Source organism: Cupressus sempervirens, chromosome 5, assembly GCF_028749045.1.
Source record: "Cupressus sempervirens isolate cs-2001-9-10 chromosome 5, ASM2874904v1, whole genome shotgun sequence".
Lineage (NCBI taxonomy): Eukaryota > Viridiplantae > Streptophyta > Pinopsida > Cupressales > Cupressaceae > Cupressus > Cupressus sempervirens.
The window spans coordinates 773,556,286-773,562,129 of NC_143122.1; positions in this window are offsets into that span (position 1 = coordinate 773,556,286).

Genomic DNA, 5,844 nt, shown 5'->3' on the forward strand with positions numbered 1-5,844 from the left:
AGATCAGTGGGAGGTATGTTCTTAAAATTAGCATTGGTTACAAGACTTGGAAAAGGAAATGGAAAAGTAGGTTGTGTCATGACTAGAGGTATCATATTATGAGGTTGTTGTTAAAAAGGGACATTGGATATTGGATGATTAATTAATAACTAGTGGATTCAAAGCAGTATTGTCAAGAAAATTGGCCAATACTTCAGTGAAGGATTGAAGACTAGATCTATCTATTGGTTCAGTTCTTGATAATGATACTATAGGAAAAACAAGGCTTGCATCTTCAAAAGGTAATTAAACTTCTTCTTCAACTTCTTCATTCAAATTAACAGATCCTCATGGAAGAAATCTTCCATATTCATCTCCTTGTCTTCCTCTTCGATGCATGCAATTAAACTTTTCACACTAGTGAAAGAAACTTCAAACTAGAGATTTTAAAAACACTTTATCTAGGAACTATGACTCAAAAATGCTCCTAGCTTGACACCATCCCCGACAACGGTGCCAAAAATGACTGCCTCACAATAGGTGTATCATAGTCATGCACTAGGCCTTACTTAGGAATAATATATTCAAACTAAGGACTATTTTTCCTACTATGAGGTGCATTTAATCTTATCAACCTAGGGACATATACTTGAAATGGTCAGTGAAGTATGTGCACTAGGTCTCTTAATGAGTCACTAAGCTTATGTTGCAGGAAAGTAAAAATGCAAGGAAACAAACTTACACTATTGCTACAGGAAACTAACACACTTAACTCTATGAATACTAGAAATACAATAAAAGGATAACAAATATTCTAACTTGGCTCATCCACTAAAATTGTTCTCACATATGTTGTAGGAACATTCAAAAAGTGTGATGCTACAGGAAGGAACTCACAACTTTTAACTAAGATACTATGAATGCTTGGAAATAGATCTATTCTATCCTAACCTAGTCCACCTTCCAAGTGGGCCCCTTGGTCGACTTCTCTAAACTACAAACACAAGATAAAAGCTGAAAACCATTTCATTCAATTTAGAAATTCATTACATAACATAGAATTGTAAAAACACAACTGTAAAAGTTAACAATTTATTCTTAGAAACTATTTCTTCTAACTAGTTCTAAAACTTAACACACTTGGGTCAATTCCTATATATATAGGAAATCACCATTTATTCCATAATAGAAAAGTAAATGACCTAGCTTAAAATCTGCAAGAGAGAAAATAGGAAGATAACAACTAAATGTGGGAAGAATGAATAATGACTTATGGCAGGAATAATAAAGTCTGAACATTCGCTCGCCATAGAGTAAATGTAGAGAAGGTAATAAGTCTTCATAGTTCCTCCTTACTTGCTACCGTGTCTTCTGGAACTGTTACAACTTCCTCCACCATGGTTGCTCCTTGGCACTCTCTTCTCCTTAAATGTTGTTGATGCTTTTCTTTTGAATTCCTCCAATCATCTTTCAATCTTCATTAACAAACTAGTTATAACACAAAACGTGTTTTCAAATAAACATTTATCAAATTAAAGTCAAATATAAGAAAGAATATTTTGATAACTATATGAAATACAACATACTAATATAATATTAGCAAAAGATGGCATAGTTTCTACCCCATAGGTTTATCATAGGTTCAGTAACATAGGTCCACAAATGTTTTAAGAAAGATAAACATAGTATCAACAAAGTATCTTAAACATCATAAAATAAAGGCAAATTTTGATCTCATCAGGTATGCCACAACTATATATTATTACATGGACTTAAGAATAGGGCATGCAATCTATTTGACAAATTGACTCATGGAAGAGTATGCACAAATCAATTGAGTAGACTTAAATATACGAATGACATTTTGGAATATTTCTTACTTGTAATGTAAATTACCAATAGAAAATAAATTTACCTATGGCATTTTTACCAATAGAGAATAAATTGTTAAAAAAATGAGAAGAGGGAAAAATAGAGATCACTAATTTGTATACAAGACAAATTTAATTACATATGTCAAAATATGTAGACTAAATCCTTTTAAAAAGCCAATAACTATAATAAATCCTTAAAAGAAACTCAATAACTAGGCAAGGATTTGTTGCAAAATGAGGAAATATGGAACTACTTTGTGAAGGTGTGGTTGAGCAGTTACATTGAAGTGATGAAAGGTCACTAGTCCATGCTTTCTACTAAGTTTTCCAATTCTTGGTACAAAGGTGAGGTCACCATAGGTAGTGTTAAGTTTGTGGTGACTCGCAAACTGATTAGTGAGGTGATAGGATTGAGCTATGAAGGGAGAAGGTGGAGGGATAAGGTACAAGAGATTATAGAAAATTCAAGCACTAGTTTTTTGAAGGTACGAAATAGTTGGTCAATGTTTAGTTTGGTAATGGCTACTATTGCACTTCTCTCCCTTGCCCCTTTGTAATTTTTTTCTTTTGGGTTATGTTTTATCTCAACTTAGAAGGAAATTTTACTACTTATCATGGATATCACTTCTCACTCCTAAACATGTTAAGACATGGTTGAAATATTGGCATTCCTTTCCTTTTATTTTCCTCTCAGGCCAATAGTATTAAAAGTAGGGATAATGCTCCCATTCGCCAAGATTTGATTTTCATACTCTACCACCATGTGTTTTTCCATCACTTGGGTTTAGCTAGGTTTCTTACTTGTAAAGAGAGCTCTCCAAAACCCTTAAAAGATCTACATTTATTGAAGAAATTGAGCTAGATAATGAAAAAGAAGCCCCTCAACTTGAGCCTAGAGAGTAGATTAATCCCAAGAAAAGATCTATAAACCCCTAGGGTAAAACCAAAATGCTTGAAGAATCCTTTTCGTTTTGAAACCCTAGCTAAACAAAGAAATGCCACTAAATTAAGCCCTTTTGGTACCCTTAAAAAAATAAAAGTCCTTAGAAAAGTTATTAAGGTGGATGAATAGGATTCTAAAGATTTTGATAGGGAAGTTAGTGATAATAATTTGAAATCTCAAGGGAACCATATTGAGACCAACTCTTGTGAACGAAAGTAAGATAGAATAGGGTTTGAAAAGGGCAAGAAGTATGAGGAAGTTAGTAGAGGGGAAACTTAGGATAAAAGTGAGGAGGACACCTATGATAGTGAGGTTGAATAAATGCCTAAGAAATTTGAAAATAGTGTAGTTGAGGAATATTTCGAAGCCAAAAGTGATGGAGAAGACTCAGATGAGGCTGAGTAGGATTCTCAACAAGCCTGTATTGAATTTTTTTTAGGGCTTGAAGTTGAGATCCCTAATGATGACAACTCTGCGTGGGCAAATATATAAATCTCAAAGACTATTACCACTGATGAAGAAGGAAATGTTTGAAAGATAAAAAAGAACCTAGAAGACCAAATTGAGGCCCTTAATAAAAAAAAAAAGTGGTGTCTTTGAGTAAAAATTTTAATAATGCCATGGGCATGGCCATCTCCACTTTATGCAGTGTCCAGAAAGAGATGATGCAAAGGGCTATGATCTTTGGTACTAATACTGGACCTAGAAAAGTTAAAAAATCTATAATGTATAAGAACAATATTTAAGTGGAAATTAAAAGCGTAAAGGATATTCATAATTGGACTGAAGATCTTAGGTACTTGATCAAGGACTGGGAGAATATATAGCCAACATAGCTTTCTTAGCCTTGGGTTTGTTGTTCTCTTTGGTTTTATATTTTCTTTATTCTCTTTAGCTTTGGTGTGGGTTATTGTGCTCCTACTTGTAATTTTTGGATACACTTTTAATATTGTTATTTTAAAACTAAATTATGTTAATCCACAATAATCCAAGACTTAGTTATTTTTGTGATTATCAACAACATTTTGGCCGATAAGTAAGAATCTAGTATTAGTAGTTATAACTTCGGTTTTTTATTAAGTTATGGTTGGTGGTGATTCTATAATAGTTTGTGTTAGTGATGGTCTTTTCCATGTCTTCATTGCACTTGCCAAGCACAAAAATATTCTGTATTGTTTTTGTCCCCTAGGTTCAAGACCCTTTTCCTTTCTCTTTTAATAAAAAACAAGTAGGCAAACATCTCAAATTGTAGTACTCGACTCTTAAAGGAAAATTGCTAGTAAAAATCTCCAAATCAACCAGGTTTGTGTAGATACGCATTGTGTAACGTATGATTTTTTATCCCAAATGTTATGAATCATACTAATAAATGAACATGAAAAGAGGATTTTTCACAATGGTTGTCTTACATGCACTATTATTATAGCCTTAAAAAATAAAATGAATTTATATTTTGAGAAAAAATTAATAAATGAACATGAAAAGAGGATTTTTCACAATGATTTTCTTACATGCACTATTATTATAGCCTTCAAAAATAAAATGAATTTATATTTTGAGAAAAAAATAAACTAAAGCCTAAACTAGTGAATTAATTATACCTCACATGTTCTTTCAAATTTAATACCAAAACAACATCTAGAATCATATACCTTCACACTTGATAAGGTTTAGAAGTGTTCATATTGAAAGCTAAATTTTAAGAAATGAAGATAATATTGATTTATCCATTTATTATTGTCTAAATTCAGATGTCATAAAGAAAAAAGATACAAGCATATACAAATAAATTTGAGTGTCTCAAAGAATAAAATTATATAAATACCATTTTAAAAGTGTAAATTAAAATAATTGAAAGATTCACAATTTACTATTTTGATGTAGGCTATTGAGTTCACTCTTACATATATGTTATATTAAATAAAAAATCATTCATTCAAAAAAAAATCTTGTAAAGAAAATATATTTGTAATATGGTAAATAAATGCTTATGCTTCATTGATCCACTTAGAGATCTAACTATGACTTACCTAATTCATTTTTGGTGACCAAAATGAAATAAATATCATCGAATACACATTAGCCTTATTGAGACATATTCAAAACCAAAACACATAAATCTAACTTGCAAATGTATATGACTTGGTGTGTGTTGAGTCTATCTCAGCTAACCACTAATAAGCTAACCCTTTTCAAGTGGGCAACACCCTCACATCAACCTAAAAATCAACTCAACTTCTAAATTTTGCATCATAGGTTTGTACTAAAAACCATATCCAAAATCCAAATTGCATCATAGTCCATTGCAAATATCCCAAATCTCTTTAACATGTATTTTAAACAACTTTTCATTGTATTCAACAATGATGTGTACACATAACAATTAATGCATCAGTTTGAATAAAAAATTTAATTAGAGTATAACGTTCATCATAAATTAGGTCGAAACAACATGACATAGAATAAGCATCTCTCATAAATGTGTAACTGAGAAAAAAACACATCATCAAGTAGTCAAACAAATAGATAGGCATAATCAACTGAGATCTTTGACTAGGAACACATAATGAAAAATATTGAAGTAACATTCAAGACCGTAAAATGTAGGAGACACAAGGTTATGACATGGTGAATTTTTTTTATAAATGTTTGATAGAATCCTTGTAGTCTTGAATCATAATTCCAATACACTGAATCTTGTACCTATCTAAATGATGACTAATATAACTTTTATGTTATCTTATAGAAGTGCATGAATTCATTTAAAATTTGTGTTCCACAACAATGTAATTCTAAATATAAGCTTTTCAAAAAAAAAAAAAATTCAATTATTATTATTATATTTAAATTTTGTAATTCATTATGATTTTTTTTTAAAAATGTTTTAAAAGAAAAACATATAACCTCTAAATATAACTTTTTACAAACATGTATTTCAAACTATTACAATTGTATACTTTCTATGAATAAAATTATATTTTACTAAAATAACATCACTGAATTCAAAAAAATATTAAATATAATTTAAAAAATTGTATTCAAATATTT